A 19,732-nucleotide genomic window follows, 5' to 3' on the forward strand; every position below is an offset into this window, starting at 1 on the left:
GGAAAAAGATCAGTTTTAGTTTGTGAACAGATAGCATTTAAGTTAAGATTCCCCCTGCAAAGTTCTTAATGCACAAATTAGCAATTCTAAACAGATATAAGTAAGCAGCAGGTATTCAGCAATTAAAGAACAGAGTACAGTTTTTGAATGCAGTCTTCCCTCCCCAAACAAGAGAGAAAAGCACTTTTGATATTGACACTTTTTAAAATGACAGTTGGAAATGGCTTTGTGAAACAAGGAAAAGTGTGGAAAAATGCTTAAATTGATAAAAATTCTTATGAGAACAACAATAAACAGGTCCTAACACACATGAGCTACAATATAAACAACAGTGCACACTTCAGATCGGAATGGAAGTTAAGAAACACTTTGGATGGGAAAAGACATGTGTAAAACTTTTGTAAAATGTAAATTCGTGGCAAAATTTCACTATGCAATTGTTTTATAAAAACGGGTCAAATACACTGTTCCGTGATGCGGTTTTTGGTTGTGGATATAGTTAAGGGTCTTAGGAGTTACTGAGAGTTATGTTTCTATCTATAAAATTGAAGAAGATATAGAAGTTTTAGTGAGAGGCGTTTTTGAAAAATAGGTGCGAAAATGAAAACACAACTCAGTTCTTACAATGACAGGTATACTCCAAACTATTGTATTCAGGCTGGTTACCAGTTTGAAACACAGTATACCCGAGAGTGGTCCACAGAAATCAACCCCAGCACCTCTGTGTCCGCCTTGGAGGACTCAGTCGGATTACCCATGGGATGATTTTAAGGGTTTGGGATTTTCAAAAGACAAAAGGATTTTCAAGAAATTATTACTATAACAAGAAATCAAAGCATTGTTTCAGACTGGTGTGACACTACTACAGGTTCTTAAGTTAAAGAGAGGATGGGTTGAGATTGGGATAGGACAAGGCAATATCCTATGGGTTACTATTATTCCTGTTGATACTTACAGTCCACTGTAATTAAGATTGGACCGTCGGGGTTCTGGTCATTGGATCGGGTCTACCGGCAGCAGGGTAATTCTGGTGGAATTGGATCAGCTGTGCAGTTCTGGTCAATTTAGACTGCACCTCAGACTGAATTTGGATTGGCCCTTCTGGTCACTAGACACGGTCGATTAGCGGAATTGCGAGTTTCAGCAGGCAAACTTTAATGGTAGCAAGCCAGACTGGATCAGAATTAATTTCCCTTAAGTCTGGGATGGTTGGATTTGGGCCTAGCTGAAAAGAAAGAATGAAAAATGAAATTCAATATGATCCGGTTTTTGTTCAACCATGTGGCATGTGCCATTTAAACTAACATGGTTGACACTATGTTTTAATTTTATTGGTCGGTTAGTCTGGGTCCAGAAGACCTTGTTTACACAATCTATTAGGGCAGACAATCTACGCAGGAGGTAATTCCCCAGTAAACATGGTGTGCCCTCTGGAGTCATAACTATGACCGGGTGTTTCACATTGTGTCGTCCAATTTTAATTTCCAAATCCGCAATCCCTTCGACAGGAATTTCATTCCCATCGAAGTTCTGAAGTTGTCCAGGAAGAGGGGTGAAAGGGATCTGGTATCTCTCCCCCTTTCTTGAATTCAGCTGATCAAAGGCCCTCTTTGACAGAAGGCTGGCTTGGGAACCAGTGTCCACCAGTGCCAAAAAGTGTACTTTACTCTTGTGTTTGGACCGGGGCATAAAATCTTCCCTCCTTCTCCTCAAGGGGACAAAGATAATGTGCATTTTGGGCCAGTTGGTGGGTTAATTTCTTGACTCTTGATTCTGACACACGGGTAGTTTGGGCAGGATTCTTTGTGAGAGCTTGGGGATCTGTAAGAAAAATGTGGCTGTTGGATATTGGGTGAGTTTTGGGCTCCCCTGGTTCTTATTCTGCCCCCCTCCCTTTTTGGAGGCAGTCACCAGAATATTTTTCGGCAGTGTGGTTTTCCAAGCAATCATTCTGGAGTTCAATGATGGGCAGTTTTAACTCAGTCCCCACATTTACCCAGTCTTGATTAGGATCTCTCGGGACCCATTTTTCTTTGGGAGGAGTTCCCCCATCCCTGAAGGAGAAGATCCTTTCCCAAAGTCCTCTGAGGACCCCTCTCCTTCAAATTGGAGGACACTAACCTCCTCCACAAAATGGGTCTTTTTAGGTCCTTTAATTCTCCTACCCGCCCTCTGTTCCTTATGTTGCAGACTTTCAGGGGCAGGACATTTTGGTTCTGGTTCCTGGGTTTCCAGTGGTTTTTCACAAGTGGAGAAGGAAGCTTCCTCTAAGGCCTTACACCCACTTTCCCCTGTGCCTCCTCCTTTGGAACTTGTGGGTTGTTTGGGTTCTCTCCCCATCATTGCTCTGGAGTACCAGACCCTTGGTTTGTGGAGTTCTGGGCCGCCATGTTCATCTGAGGGTTCTGCTGAGCCCTCAACATGTGACCCAGATCCTGGGACAAGTTCTGGACCTGGCGCTCCAGCTGGGACACCCGCTCTGGCTGGTACAGGGGTCTCTGGTCCACCCTAGGTGAATCACGGGAGGGTTAGCTGTCCCTTCTCCCATAATACCCTGGGTTGGGATAGTTCTGGTAACCCTCCACCCTTGGACTCCCCTCTCCTGGATTGGGCTGTCTGGGCTCTGGAAAGTGGGGAAAGAAAGGAGGGTTGTTTTGTGAGTTGAAGTTTTGCGGGTACCGGGGGAAGAATCTTAACCCGGCATTTGGGGGATTACTGGCCTCCTTGGGAAAAGTTAGGAGGGAAGTTTCCTGGGTTGGTAGCTACCTTGTTGGATCCCCCCCCTTGGGCTGGGGGAGTCCACACATACCCCAGGATGGGTTTGTTGCCCTTGTAACGGGGGCTAATATAATCAGAGGAGTTAGGGGTCCCATTCGTGGGATTAGCTCCCTGACTACCTGATTGGTATTGACCTGAGGGCCTTCTAATTCTTTGGTTAGAAGATGGATTCTGTACAGGACTATTTTTAGGCCCCCCATCTCCAAATCTAAAATGGGACCAACCTTCACCTCCGCCACCTTAGCAGCAGCAGGGGTGTTGGCTGGTTTGGGGTTTTTATTTGCATTTCTATTCTCTACAGGTTTCTGCACTTCATAAATACGGGTCGCCTGTTCAATGACCCAGACTAGTGATCTCTTCTCGTGAAAGTCCCTCACCAGCTGGGTCATGATGTATTTGGGGAGTGCTTGGAAGAAGGTATTAATGAACTCCCTACTGTCTGTGCGCACCCTCATGGTGGTCTGCGCAAAGGCACTTGTTTGTTCTTGCACAAATTCTTGTGGGGCCTGATCTTCCCCACACTGCAGATTGTAGGCCGCCTTGCAGGCCTCTCGGGGGTTCCTATGGACAGAAAAATGTTTTAAGATGGCTGCCCTGTAGGTGGACCATCTTGAGTGGTTCTTATCCTCCAGCCCCGCAAAGAAGCTGGAATACACAGCGAAAACATGTCCATTTGATATATTGGATGCAACTCTGGCTATCTTTCAGGTGGAAAGTATCCATCATCTGCTCGTATAACTCAAGGTGCTCCCAGACAGAATACTTGGCATTTTTGTGATAGGGAGTTATGACACTCCTAATGGCCTTGATCTGCTTCAGGGAATCTTTTAGTAGAGCCCTCTTAATTTTGTTGGCCTTTTTGGTCTTAGTCACCCAAGTCCACTCATCCTCTGACTCAGAGGCACTGCTATAGGAGGTGGCTATTTGATCCTCTAGGCTCTCCCTGATTCTGCGAGCTTGAGAAGGGCTTGCAGAATGTGGGGGCCTAGTTTCTTGATGCCTATGGATCTCAGAAGAATCTTCCGACTCTCCCTTGCTCCCAGGATTGGCTGAGTACCCCCCTGGCCCACCCACTGCCCTAGCTGGGAAGAGGTCTTTAAGATACTCTTTTTGGGCGTGCGTTCCTGGAGTTCCCCACCAAACTTTACTAACTGGTCCTTTGGTAGGCGATACTTTTGAGGATCCGATTCCCTGATTCTCCCCTCACAAGAGTCTTCCTGATCGGAGAGACTAGACCTGATATTTGGGGATCTGTACAGAGAATCCTGTCCATCCATTTCTGGGAGGCCATGATCTGTCAGTCCCATGTGACCAATTCTGCTGAAGTCTACCATCCCCATGGCCCTTGGTTCATATGAGCCAGCGGACATGAAGCTGAAAATGTCCATTGTACTGAAGGGTTAGAGTCCCTGATTACAGGGGTCCTGATGTTATGCTCAGGGGTTTCTCTGTCCCTCCCTACCTCTTCTCTTTCAGCCCCCATTCCCTGGTGACATGCCAAAATATGACTCTTTTGCTCCTCTATCAAGGCCTTACTGGTCTCAATGATTTGCTCTTGCATGGCTATCTGTTGGTGAAGCCTATCATTCTTTTCCCAGAGAGCCTCATTGTCTTTCTGTGCTTCCTGCCTGGTCTGAAAATATTGGCCCATTTTCTGCTGCAGGAGACTCACCTCCTGAGTTTTAGTATCATTGGCCTGGTTGTTTTTTCCAGAGCATCCTTCACCTGCCTGGTGTGCTCTAGTAGCTTCTCATATTCGGTTTTTACCTCACTGAGCTCTTGGAGGGCCAGCTTTCTTTCCTCTAGCTTGTTTTTTAATTGGCTGACTTCCTGGCCTAAGGCATCCCTCTCCTGACTTAGAGTGCCCCTTTGTGCAGCAAAGTCGTCCCTTTGTTTTTTAAATGCGTAGGACTTCTAGCGCTCCCCATCAAATTCTGTTTGAGATTCTAAATCTTTAAGGATTCATTTATTGTTTTCCTCTTTTAATTGATCTATCTGGTCTTGTAGGATGACCATTTGTTCTGCGCAGACTCTATTAAAATGTATGTAACTGTTGTGCTAGCTTCTCCTGACTCTGTTTTAAAGAGTCCACACTTTCCTGACACTCCTCTTGCAGTGTCTGTACTTGGGTATCTTGCTCTGCCTTCTCTTGCTGTAAGAGAGCCAGATATTCTTTTAATTTGGTAATATACTGCCTACTTCTGTCTTTGATTCTTGGCTCTTCAGTAGCTCTTGCTCTGCAGAGTCTAGATTAGTTTGGATTTTCTCCAGTGTTTCCACTTGCTTCTTTGCCAGAACTATGATTTCTGCATGCTTTTCCTGTATTACTCCTATGTGGACGTATAGGTAGGCCACTATTCTGCCAATTTTACACTACCCCTCTTTTACTTTTGCGGCCATGTACAGTTCACTAAGAGCTTGGTGTAATGGGCCCTTGTCCTGCCATGTATCTAGGTCTATGGCAGTGACCTGTTCTTTGATGATTTTCTGCAGCCAGATCTGCTCATTCTGCTCTGGCCACTCACCCCTGACAAACAGTTTGTTCAGGAGGTGCTCCCTAGCAATATTAATTTCTACTGGGATCACCATTTTAGAAACATCAATTTCCTTATAACTTATTTTAGGGTTAATTTACTTTTACAAACAGGCCCGATTTTTTGAGTATTTATTTTGAGAGGTGCTTGTACAGTGTAGCACAGTACACCAACCAACAAGGTTTCTGTACCCTGCAGGCTAGAATGCTTTGTTAGACTGTCACTGGTGGTGGCTCGAACTCAGAATCACGGCATGAACCCCAAAAATCTGTTAAGGATTTCAATCAGGCACACACCCGGGTCTTGCCAAGCAGGTAATGCACAAATGAAATACTTATTTATTATGTCTATAGGTTCAATATTCTGAGTGCTATACCGCTCATATCACACCCGTCTCAAAATACCCCCCAGGTCACAGTGGACCAGGAATCAGGCTAGTTGGTAAAAGTAAAAATGTATTTATTTATTTAATATGCCAATCAAACACCAATTTAATATATATATATATATGTATATGGGGCAGGAATCACCAAGTGGTGACAATACAATCAGAAAATAAGTAAAGCAATTGATTTCACTTATAGTAATGCAGAATCGAAAACACAGGAAAAAGAACAGTTTTGGTTTGTGAACAGATAGCGTTTAAGTTAAGATTCCCCCTGCAAAGTTCTTTATGCACAAATGAGCAATTCTACACAGATGTGAGTAAGCAGCAGGTATTCAGGAATGAAAGAAAAGAGTACAGTGTTTGAATGCAGTCTTTCCTCCCCAAACAAGAGAGAAAAACACTTTTGGAAATTGACACTTTTTTAAAATGACAGTTGGAAATGGCTTTGTGAAACAAGAGAAAGGGCCTCATTACACGGTAGGCGGAGAACCATGGCGCAATTAGCACCATGGTTCATGCCGGTAAAATACCGGCTCCGCCTTGGTGGAAAGGGGAATTACCGCCCCATTCCAAGGTTGGCAGGGCGGTAATTCCCCCTTCCACCATTGCCCTTCCCCATTCCCATTTTTGCCCCATAGGGCATAATAGGAATGGGGAAGGCGCTAATTACGGCACTGCAAATTGTGGTACCGTAATTAGCTCCCTGGGTTCCTTTGCGGGTTGGTTTTTAACGCCTGCAAAAAGCAGGCGTTAAAATCCCCAACCCGCGAAGGGACCTCGTAGTAAGGCGGTACCGGTAAACCCTTACCGCCTACCGTGTAATGAGGCCCAAAGTGTGCAAAGATGCTTAAATTGATAAAAATTCTTATGGAAACAACACTAAACAGGTCTTAACACACATGAACTACAAGATAAACAACAGTACACACTTCAGATCGGAATGGAAGTTAAGAAACACTTTGGATGGGAAAAGAAACGTGTAAAACTTTTGTAAAATGTATATTTGCTACAAAATGTCACTATGCGATTTTTAATATCTCTATAATTGAACAAGTTTTAGAAGTTTTAGTGAGAGGCGTTTTTGAAAAAAATAGGCACAAAAATGAAAACAGAAATCAGTTCTTACAATGACAGTTATGCTCTAAACTAGGGTATTCAGGCTGGTTACCAGTTTGAAACACAGTAAGCCGTAGAGTGGTTTACAAAAACCAACCCCAGCACCTCCGTGTCCACCTTGGAGGACTCAGTCACATTACCCGTGGGATGATTTTAAGGGTTTGGGATTTTCAAAAGACAAAAGTATTTTAAAGAAATGATTACTATTACAAGAAATCAAAGCAAGGTTTCAGACTGGTGTGACATTACTACAAGTTCTTAAGTTAAAGAGAGGATGGGCTGAGATTGGGATAGGACAAGACAATTTACTATGGGTTACTATAATTCCTGTTGATACTTACAGTGCACTGTAATTAAGATTGGACCGTCAGGGTTCTGGTCATCGGATCGGGTCTACCGGCAGCAGGGTACTTCTGGCAGAATTGGACCAGCTGTGCAGTTCTAGTCAATTTGGACTGCACCTCAGACTGGATTTGGATTGGCCCTTCTGGTCACTAGACACGGTAGATTAGTGAAATTGTGAGTTTCAGCCGGCAAGCTTTAATGGTAGCAAGCCAGACTAGATCAGAATTAATTTCCCTTAAGTCTGGGATGGTTTGGTTTGGGCCTAGCTGAAAAGAGTTCAGAAAATGCAGAGGCCTGCGTTTTGCAAAGATGTCTGGAATCAGCTGCAAGATGAAGAGTTCTGGAACAAAGCGCTGCACGGAAATCAGGATGTGGTCAGGAAGCAGTGTGTTGTATGTGTGGTAAAGTTCCTATATTTATCCTACCAAGTGACATCACAAAGGTTATGGTAGGGGCAGAATTTCAAACCACACCTCTACGGCTGTGAGTGGTCAACAGCACTTGCCTTGTTCTGTTTGGAAGTCAGAAAAGAGCTGTCATCTTTGTGATATGGTTTGAAAACCACAATTTAACTTTTGCACAAATGTACATTTCTAAAATTATGTCCCCTAATGAAATCGGAAACATATATTACATATTTGATGGGTTATTTTTACATTCAATTCCCATCTCTGTGAGAGCTATATTTGTCATTCTGTGGAATTTTATCAATTTTAATCATATTAGTTTGGCCTAACAATTTCTAATTCAGTACATATCTGGGCGATTATCAGTAGAACATGGTTATACAATATTAGACTTGCAGCATTAATAGTTTTGCTACAATTAGGGTTTTCCTGTAACTTTGGTCCCTTCTGTAGTACAGGGTCCATTAACGTCTTCAAAGCAAGGGCCTAAAATTAGATTAACAACTACCAATGTTTAGATTTGTCCTCCTTCATGTTGCAAAGTTAAAGCGTTTCAAACGTAATCACACTTCTGGGCAGTCTTTTTTTCTTTGTAACTTTCCTTTCAACAGGCAACAGCTGTCACATTCCTTTGATCAGGGAGGGGTGTCATCTTCCTTGAGAGGGAAGCTCCCCTGTAGAGATCAGTAGGCAACCTGCCATTGTCCTTGGCTGTGCCAGAGATGAAAGTCTGATGAGCTCATTGTTGTCAATATGCGAGAACCTTCAGCATCCATTAAGCCTTCCTGTAGCAGGGGAGTGTCAACCTGAGGTGTCATCTTTCCCAGGCTGGGCACTGTCAAGTCAGAATTAACCAGTTTACTCCAAACTGGGTTACTTTAAATTCACTTTAAGGTCTTTCATTTAAAACATATAACACTGAGCACAGTATATAGGGGATGTGGACATTTAAAGAATTAAGCCCTTCACAAAAACATGCTTTCAAATAGGTGAATTTTGCAATTTCTTCAGGGAAAAAGCATATTTAAACTGAGTCTTTTACACCAGGGTTTCCTTTGCAGCATACACATCTATTCAGCACCATTTCTGTCCTTGAGTGCTGGAATTTGTTTGCAGCCTGAAATTTAGTATTCAGCCTATGCTTGGAGTTTTCTCTGCACAGCTGAAATTGTTGTATGTTGCCACTTTTATCCACATGTTTTCCATGTAACTGAAGACAAACTATTGCTGGACTGGTGTTTCATAAAATACATTTTTTAGCTGCTGTCAGTCAGTGAGGCCCGGTTACCTCTGAGCCACCTGGAGGATCTGTGATTTCAGCACACTTTGAATTTAAATGGTTCACTTGGAAAATGACTGAATTTAGCACCAAAACAGCACTTTGAAGGTTGCAATTGGTTGGGGAAACTGCATTTTAAAAGGCATTTTTGGTTTTTAGCCCACTTCTGTGGCTTCGCCTCATGTTACATGTAACAGCACCCACTGGCATTCTCCTGCAGTGAATTCAATTTTTTAGCCCAACTTTGACTGTGTGGCAGGGGTGTGCAGCATTTTGTGATGGTGAACCATGCGCAGTTTTGCATATTTTTACCATGCACAGGGGTTAGCGCATCAATTTTTGGCTGTTTCTTTCTCCATTGGCAAAAGGTGCAGAGGGGTGCATCGGTATGGGTAAAAATATCCCTCAATGGGCACAACAAACCTCCAACCTGTACAAGTCAATGGCCCTCATTACGACCTTGGCGGAGAACCATGGTGCTATTAGCACCATGGTCCATGTCGCTAAGTTGCCAACTCCGCCATGGTGGTTGGCGGACTTACCGCCCCATTCCGACCTTGGCGGGGCGGTAAGTCCCCAATCCCCATTTACCCTTCCCCATTCCCATTTTTGCACCATAGGGCATAATGGGAGTGGGGTAGGCGTTAATTACGCCACCGTAAATTACGGTGGCGTAATTAACAACAAGGTCCCTTAGCGCCATGGATTTTACCGCCTGCAAAAAGCAGGCGTAAAAATCACCATGGCGCTACGGGAACTCGTACTCAGGCGGTAAGGGTCGGCGAAGTTTACGCCGGCGTAAACCCCTTACCGCCTGGGTCGTAATGAGGGCCAATGTTTAGTGTCCCACACCACCTCATTTTCCACTCCCTCTGAAAAATAATACTTACATATGTGTTCAACATTTGTTTAATGCAACTAAAAGAAAGAAACACAAGAGCAAATCAGCCCATACTAAACTATGTAAGTGATCCAAAACAAATCACAGTAAATGAGAAGTGCGCCCCCCGAAAGTTCCCTCAACTACAGAGTCTGTTGTCCCAATATTGTAAGGAGTGCATTTGTGAAGTCACCACCCTATGTCCCCATTTCAAAGATGACTGACCTGTAATTTCGGTGAACAAACTTAAACACCTGCTCACACTAATTTCTGTATGGTACTTGCATCCCTATCCCATGGCACACTCCCAATACTTGATAAAATAGACAACAGCCATGATGGGGCAGTCTTAGCAAGAAAGGCTCAGCCATCACCAGGCCTTCTGGTTCATCCATCCCAGTGAGAACTCTGTATGTCCATGTGTCAAGCTTACAATGTACTAAAGCCAGAATAGGCTCCCAACAAGTGACTCAATTCCAAAACCGACAGGAGGGTCAGGGGTTACAATGATACAAATTCAGACACACCTCTCCAGCAATGAGCAAAGCAGCAACTACACCCAGCTTACCAATGGCATGAGTACCAACATATGGCCTTGCCAAGATAACTGCATGCACGAGGAGATCAACATAATCAGATTCTCTTGCAGCTATATATCTAGAATTCTACATAGAAAATGTTCCCCATAGCGGACAGCTGTCTCTGTACAGTTATTACATCCTTGCCGGTTATTGAATTGGAAGAAGAGGAGAATTACAAGTTGTTGTTGAGATACAGCATCATTACACGGACATACTCAACCCGAGAGTCTGCCAGATAAATGGTAGTAAGAAACCATGTAGGATCATATGATCATTTGTGCACTAATGAGACAATATTGATGTAGAGGATACTGACAATTCCCTTTTTAATTACACTTCGGAAACTTGAAGCAGACCGAAGACTTGATTAATTGAAATGTTGCTCCTGATGAAGGGATATCCCGAAAATGTGTTGAGCTCTTTTTATTTATTGTGTTTAATTGATTTTGTTGAATTGAAGAATGGGCCTCATTCCGAGTCCGGCGGTAACCCTGCCAGTGCTACCGAATCGGACTCGGAATAATTTACTGGCACCTGATCACCCTCTGCCACCGGCTCATTCTGAGTCTGGCGGGTGGGAAGTCCGGCACCAGTAAATTTGTAATCCCCATTCCCATAGAATCCTATTGGAATCTATGGGAGTGGGGACACAGGAGCACTGGCACCGTTAGCAACTGTGCTGGTGCTTCCGTGACGGTCTGCCTACCGTGGCCACTGCGCCCGGCAGGGTCAGACCTGTCGGGCACAGCAGCTCCAGCAGGCAGACTCGTATTTTGCCGGTCCAGAAACACGGGTGCCAGTGAGTTTACCGGCACCCTTGTAGCCGGACCGGCAAACTTGCAATGAGTCCCATTGTCATAAAGATAAAGATTTGTTTCAACATAGTGTGTTCATAATGATCTAACCTCTTAAATTCGAATAATTCCTGATTGATCTTGTATCAGTAAAGACGGTGTTCAGGGGACAGGAGTGTCCATTACATTAGGACACTGTTTTGGTTGTTGATTGTAGAGAAGCCTACTGTGCTACGGCTGCATTTCTCTCCTCAGCACCCTGAAGCTAGACATACCTGCACTGAAGTCCATCAAGAGTACTTATTTATCTTTAGGTGTTTGCACTACAATACTAGATATTGGAGGAATGCCCTAAGTCACATCCCATGTTGGAATACATGGGAATGTCAACTGCACAAAACAGTATGCAATCCAGAGACTTGGGTGAAGAGAAAACTAAAATACACTTTTTCCAGTAAGAAAAAGGATTTGTCCCTTCAAACATAAATTCCTATTTAACTGGGATGAGGTGACTGGAAGAAGGGGAGATGCTGACACGAATAAAAGAAGAGAGATGCATATGCATGCAGGGGAGTTACCCTTGCTGCGTAACGCCTGAGAGGCGAGGAGCCACAGAGAGCCACAAAGCCTGTGAGCTTCGAAACTGCTTTCAGAGTGAGAGCAAAGGACTGGATGCAACACGTCCATTGAGAGTGAGAAATCCAGAAACTGATGGTGGTGACATGACCACAATGACTTTGTGGGGGGTAGGGTGCCCCCACCCCAACGCTGAAACCCCTGCGCTGAAAAAGCAGTAAACCATCTAGATACCCACAGCATTACCTGCTCTCACAGATTGGGCACACCGGGAGTGGGTTACCAGTGAAGACAATGATGTGAAGAAAGGAGGCAAATGAGCAGACCCCAAGCAAAAATAGGCCCCAGAGATGTCCCCCCACCATGTCTGAGGTACCGGGGAGAGCGTGAGACCTTGGCACCAAAAGGGGATCAGTATGGAATAGCCGAAACTCGTCTCAGTAGAACTGATGAGAAAGTAACATTGAAGCTGAAGTGAAACTTTGATAAGGAGACAGAGAGAATTACGATACATGTTGGAAAAGAGGTCAGAAACACTGAGATACCTATACCCTAGGAAGAGGGGAGAATACAATGTATGCTAAAGAACAGAAACTGATAACTACAAGGAGACTCCTATGAAGGGAAGGAAAGAGGAACCTCAGAGAGTCAAGATAATGCAAACAAAACAGCCAAAGAAAGGGAGAACCTTAACTATCAGAAAAGCATATCACAGCTAAGGAAACCTGTGCTACCAAAGTACAGAAGGTACTTCATTGTTAAGGAAAAGATAAGAGAGAGAGAGAGAGAGAGAGAGAGAGAGAGAGAGAGGGGAAGAGAGAGGGAGGGAGAGGGAGAGAGAGAGAGAGAGAAAAGCGATTCATGGAAAGCAATCCATAAAAGGGAGATAAACTCCACAGATCTTGGAAAGAATTACAAGAACCAATACCAAGAGTGACAAGAGACCACTTGAAATTAACCTACTAGTAAGAAGCTTGAAGCCAAGGAGAAACCTTTGAGCGATAAAGACAATAAGGAGAAGGGAGACATTATCCTGACCTTATTCTTCTTAGAATAGTGGTAGAGTCAGTTAAGATTCATTTTTTGGAAAGCAAAAATTTTAGTTTTGACTTCCCTACAACGGACGAGCACTTTAGCTTTTTACATAGCCAGGGAATGCCCACATAGCAATAGGGACAATTAGACCTTTTCCTCCTCATTTAATAAAAATCCAATCAGAATGTCAATAGCATGTACACACCCTTTTTCCGATCCTCCAGGCATCCCATCCCTTAACAATTACACCATTTTCTGGATTTTTTACTGGATTTGTATTTTATTAGGATCTGTATAGTGCTTTTCCCAAAGCACTATACACAAGAAAAACAATGGTACAGTATGAAATGAGCAAAGGCAATAAGATACAAAATGTTAAGACAAACAAGAAAGAAGATAGAAATTAAGACTATAGCAAAAAATAGAGAAGAAGTGTCAAGGATGTCAAGAGGAATGATTGTGCAATATTTATTGAACACGGACCTAGCTCCGAAAAGCAACCGAGCACTTCACAGTCATAATGGGAACAATACAGTAAGGGAAACAAAGATACAAGGAGCAGGTGACTAACAGGGAAGTTGAGGGTGGGCAGTTCGCAGCAATGGATCTACACTCAACCAGGGGAGAGACAGTAGTGAGCAGATCACTGAGTCTCAGGCAGGGTGGGGAGTGCAGGGTGTTTCGGCCTGGGTGTTAAGGAGGAGCAATTCCTTGAAGAGAAGTATCTTGAGCCCTTTCCTGAACTGTAAAAGATATGGGGCAAGTCTGATCTTGATGGAAAGGAGGTTCCAGAGTCTTGGAGTGTAGACAGAGAAGTGCTGTCTTCTGGTTCTTTCCTTCCTGCACCATCGTAATTGAAGTCTGCACAGATCCTTACTACTGATGGATCGCAGACCTCTGGAGATTCTGAGTTCCTCAGTGAGATTGTCTGGGGACTTCAGGATGACAGCCTTGTAGATGATGCAACAACATTTGAAGATGACACAGGCTTGCAGTGGGAGTCAGTGCAGTTTGATGAGGGTTGCGTGATGTGGTTGAATTCATTGCATCATTATTCATTGCATGCACTATTAGACCTATTAGTGGTGCATGACACTATTTCGCGAACCAGAAGAAAGAATCAGACTCTTGAAGGACATTTCAATGGTATTTATTATTAAAATATAGGAAAGGCCTGTCTGTCTGTATTGCTATGAGGGTGTTCCCTACCTAGTAAACTAAATTACGGGTGCTCATCAAAAACAAATATTGTCCTTTGTCCAAAAACCTACCTTATATCTAACCCTACCACTATAGGAAATAACCTAAATAGTCAGAGCAGTATGCTACTGACGTATGCCTCTCTTTGGTCAGTCTCACAATGTTATTGTCTTCCATATGTTTCATAGCTCCAAGAAGAAAAAGAAATGTAAAATTCACCAACAAAATGTTCTCTTGTTATCCCAATGGAAATGTTCATATGCAATTAATAATTCAAGTGCTTTTGTTTCCCTCTCTCACAGTCTTGTTTCCCTCTCTCACAGTCCTCAAGAGTAGCTATAGTTCTTGGTACAAACTTAGCTTTACAGTGCCTTTCACTCTGTAGATGTTCCTTGTCTCCCTTTTCTATCTACCTGATTTTCTGTTATCTTCTCGTTTGAACCGTCCAGGTTCAGTTTCTCTTACTATCTTAACAGGGTCCTCCTGACCCTCACATTGCTTTAGGCTTAATAGTACGTTGGGGCTTTGCTACTCTGTATTCCTCTGGTTTCTTGGGCTCCCATTACCCACAACTTCATGCAATGCCCCACTTTGATATATTGGCCTTCTTATTCCCCGAGCTGTCATGCTACCAGATGAGATGACCTATCCATCTCATTCTGGCATTCTTCACTGTCCAACTCTCTGCTTGCCGCTACCGCCGACTCTGCAGTACTGCGTGACTCTGCCCCTCATGGACATTTTATCGTCAGAAGCTTGCCTCTGTGTAGTGCTCTCACCCCTCCCAGTATGGTTCTTCATCCTCTAATGTTCGTTACGTTGTATCCCACAAGGCGGGTGTTGTTCATCTTTGTTTCTTCAATACAGTTCAGCATTACCTACAGCCAATGAGTACAAATCAATGTCACATTTAGTTATAGGCTTCTTAATTTGCATGTAAGTGGATAGAGTTTTCCTGATAGGAGGTTCCGTGTAGGAATGGGAGTGCTTGTCCCCTAGGGGGAGTCACAGCCAGCGAGGTCCCACTTGCTCATACCCCTATGGAGTGTCTTGATTAGTGTGCTCACCGCCCTAGCCTCAAGTGGGGTGGCTCCCGTGGAGAAGGTATCAACAATCCAGATTTGTCACAGCATGCTAGTAATCTTATGTCTGTACTTTCAAGACCTTTCTCTACAGTCTTTCTTACAAAATAATCAACTGAGATATTCTTTTGTGTAGTCACTTAAGGCTTAGAGGGACATTCATTTGTGAGTGAGGGGGGTGAAAGTGGAGGGAATATTTGTAAATGTATGAGATGTGTAGAGTAAGAAGTAATTTATGTTTCAAAAGTATGTTATAGAACATTAAAAACATTTGAAAATGTTTCTGACTAAATTTAAAATCTTTACTGGATGACATGCCATTACGTTACCGTGGCATAAGGTTGTGCCATACCAAACTACCAACATTACGGGTACGTGGAAAGATTTTGTAAATCTGGTGCAACTTGGGCAGCTTTTCTGACAGTATTGAGTTATACCTGATTTCTTTGTGAACAGAAATTATGTTTCCGAGCGCCGACTGAAATGGCGGCCTAGATTGTATGCTCCGGTCTTGAAGGCACCAGAGGGCGGCAAAACCGTTCTGAAGCATGTGAAGGGCTTCCCTTTGGTGAAAAGTTGGTGTCTGCATCTCGGAGCCCCATGTGAGAACTGACGGGAAGAGGCTGTCTTTGCTGCGACGCAGCCTGAAGTGATAAGCAGATTTTGCTTTTCATATTCATACATGCCCCCCAAGTTGTCCATATGAGAAAACAACTCATTTCTGTATTAAGTATTAAAATACATGTTCTAAAGTAAGTACTGTTTGAATACACCTCATTTTCATTGCGCTGTAATGTAAGGAAGATATATTTTCCCCTCCAGGAAAGAGTAATTTAAAAGGAAATTTAAATATTTTGGTGACATGTTTGGAATTAAAAAAAATAATAATAATATTAACCATGGCTTTGTCATAAGATGGTTTAAATAAAGAAGTGTCCTCGTATACAGACAAAAAGGCAAAAAGTCATTTGCGACCACCAAAAGATGCTAATATAGATCCAACTATGCAAAACATTCTCTTGATACTACGGGCTCTGAAGCCATTTATGGAAGCCACTAGTGTTAATCTACAGCAACTTAATGATAAATGGTCATATTTTGAAAGCAGAATTGTTGAAGTGAAACGTAAGTCAGTGACACTGAGAATGTTTCTGGTAGCGTGGCGGAGCTTGACTCAGCGGTTAAAACTATGCAGAAGCAATCCAAAAATTTCGAAAACAGAAATAGACGGAATAACGTATGCATTGTGAGGCATTCAAAAAGATAACCCTAATTTTTCCCTGAATACCATGCTCCCTAAAATACTTGAGCTCCCTATCATAATTCAGCATAATATCCAACAGGCTTATCAAGTGGGGCCCCTTAGCTCTCTTACTAACAGAGTGAACTTCTTGAGAACAGTTATTTTTGGTCTTTTAGACTCCACACGCATTCATTTTATTATCTATATTTATAAAAGTGAAAATGTATGGGTTTGTTTGTGGCATGGCAAAGCTTTGTTCCTTGTACAATTCCACATCGTTTCACCAATCTGCACCAACGTTTGCATAGTTACCTGTTAAGAACCTCTGGACATTACTGGCTACATGACATTTGAACACCCCACCCCTTTCCTCAGATTTCATCACCTTCACACATGAGAGGTTGCCTGAAATTGACAAAACATCAATGTGGTCGTAGAAGGACTGGTCCTCAACCCTAGAATGCATGGATTCTAGGACATTTGCACTGCAAAGCACCGCAACAAACTGCACCATGCCAGGGTGAGGCAACAGGTGGGGAGAGAGCAGAGTAGGTCCCAGTATGCAGCAGCACACCAACTCTCACCTTCCCCAACGTCTGCTCCCGGGAATGTCAGCCAGCCACGCATGCCCATTATCAGTGCAGTTCACTTCAGAGTGCAAAGCACATCCACTGATAAGTGAATCAGAAAAGCAACCTACAGGATCATTGATTTTCAACAATTGATGAGAGTGTTGTCATGCCTGTCCACAGAGCCTGTTCCAAGAGCGGGTACTCTTTGCTAGTACCAAATAAAGTGAAACAGGTGAAACTGTTTTTTTGGGATGGACTCAAGATTTATGTCTTTCAAGATGTTTCAAATGCAACTGCTGCAATATAAAATAACTTCTATCCTTTAGGCCAGCTGTGAGGCAACATAACTCAAGATTTGGCATTGTACAGCCAGGATTTATTAAGGTCACCTTAAAAGGTCAAACCAAAACCTTTGAAAATCCTCATGAATTAAGATATTTCGTCCAATCATACAAGATGGAAGAAATGAATGCATTGCAATCTGGTACGTCATCTTGATCTTCCGTTTAACCCACTTTTCTTCTGGATAATGCAGTTGTTCCGCTAATTCAGTTTTGACTCATAGTTCATTAATAAGTCTTATGATGGGGCGAAGCTTGGGTCAGTCTTCGTTTTTACAGGTTCTCAAATTCTGCATTTCTCTGCATCAACAGGAAAAAATGTGGCCATTTATGTTAGCCACATTATTAGCTTTCAATATTCATTGTCATTTATTAATGATTAATTTCATGTTGATGGTGTTTGTGCCTCCCTTTTCCTTTGTCTTTACTTTTGTTGACCTGTTCATTATCTACTCCAGGATGGCTCGAGTTGATATGGTGATTTCATTTCTAACTTTGGTATGATTATCTGCTCCAAAACTCGTTGATTTCAGGTGGGACATGATATTTTCATACACATTGGGAACTTTTTTCTTATTATTTAATCATTTTTTTATTCTCAAAATTGTAATTAATGTAAGTTTAGTCATATTCCATTTGCTAAGTATTATGGTTTTTATAGATACTCACATTCAGGGATATGTCGCTACATATAACCTTATGGAATGTTATAGGGTTACATAACCTCATTAAAAGACAGAAAGTCCTTTCCTATCTCAACAGATTGAAACCATCCATTGCATGTATTTAGGATACTCATCTTTCGGAAACTGAAGTGGCCATCTGAAGCGCTTCTCGGTTGGTGAAGTTCTGACTAATGCAGTGCTTGGGAAAAGAAAAAGGGGTGATTGCTCGTATTTACAAGGCTCTTAAATGTAAAGTGCTTAGATGTGATTCCGATGATTTGGGCAAGTGGCTCTTGGTTAAAATTGTTGTGGAATCGGTGGAACATACTATTTTAAATGAGCATGGTCCTACGCCATCGGATCCCTCCTTTTGGTCTCTTCTAAGAGACTTTCTCTTTCAATATAATATTCATAACTTAATTAGTTGTGGAGATTGTAACAAAAACATCAACCCTCTTCTGGACAGAATATCCCCAGTGTGATTTAAACATTCTATATCTCATGAACAGATCCTAAATTTCATATCTGAATTAGGCCTTATTGATGCTTACCACTCATCTTACATATATAGATTTTACATTTAATTCCAACCCCCATAATTCATCTCTAGAAGTTACTATATCATTATTTCTAACTCCATGTCAAGTCTCCTGTTAGACGCAGGCATTGATTGTATTTCATTGTCAGATTATGGTCCAGTCCATATCAAACTTGAGATTTCCCAAAATAATTTGAGATCTAATAGATGGAGGTTTAATACATCATGAGTCACATACATCCTTCTTGACTGAACTTCATTGTTATTTCATTAGTGATAACAGAAGTAAAGATACTTTAATTGTAAAAAAAACTGGGACTGTTATCTCAGTTGTTGCAAAGAAAAAGAAAATTTACGACAAGAATCGGAATGAATGCAAACCTGCTCAACATACCCATGGTATAAAGAGCAAGAGCAGGTGGCGCCAGCTTCCCCTACTTGGCCGCCAGGCACTGGAATGCCCTCCCCACTGCCCTGTGAGCTGAACCATCACTCACTGCCTTCCATAAGACCATGAAAACCACCCTATTCGCCTGATCACTTTACCCCCTGACATGACGTCCATTCCCTCCATGGGATACTACGAACTGTGTATGTTTTTATGCATAACATGTATTATATCTCTGCTCTCCAATGCACCAACGTATGCTGAATGTAACGAAGTCTGCTACAAGTAACAATGCCACAATGCCCTGGGGCTGTCTGTGTGCTATATAAATGTTAAAAACATTTTTTTTTAAAAATGTAAACAGTTGAAATCTTTGGAAAAACAATATACTCATAATGCCACTCTTCCGTACTTAATAATATTATACAATTGAGAATTAAGAACAATAAAGTAGTAACAGAATGCACAGGTGCTGCACTGTACAAATACAAAGCAAAAAAAATATCAATTCTCCAATAAGATGAGAAAATCACTTGCTTCCTATTTAAAGGTTAAAAAGAAAAGAATACATATCTCAGCTGGTAGAGATGATTTGGGTAATAGGAAGTTTCGAGATTAATATATCATTAATGTCTTCTCCAATTTTATCAACAATTATATACTTCAGAATGAAAACAGAATAATCCTCATTGTCAAGACTTCCTTAAGCACTTATCTCATAATACCACGCTCAATGTTGATCTGAGCTTGCTAGATAGCCCTATTTCTACTGATGGAATTCACAAAGCAATCCAATATCTTAAAAAAGGCAGAGCCCAGGGCCAGATGGCTTTTCTGTAGATTTCTACACTCATTTCAATAAATTGTTTGTCTCCAAACTTGATGAACTCTATACCCAGTTTGTAGCATGTTCTCACAAGCCATGTTCATTTTTTCTCCAAAGCCATTCAAGGATCCTGAACTTCCTAAATGTTATTGATTGATTTCACT

This window comes from Ambystoma mexicanum, chromosome 7q (assembly GCF_040938575.1).
Source record: "Ambystoma mexicanum isolate Mex_15411 chromosome 7q, UKY_AmexF1_1, whole genome shotgun sequence".
Taxonomy (NCBI): domain Eukaryota; kingdom Metazoa; phylum Chordata; class Amphibia; order Caudata; family Ambystomatidae; genus Ambystoma; species Ambystoma mexicanum.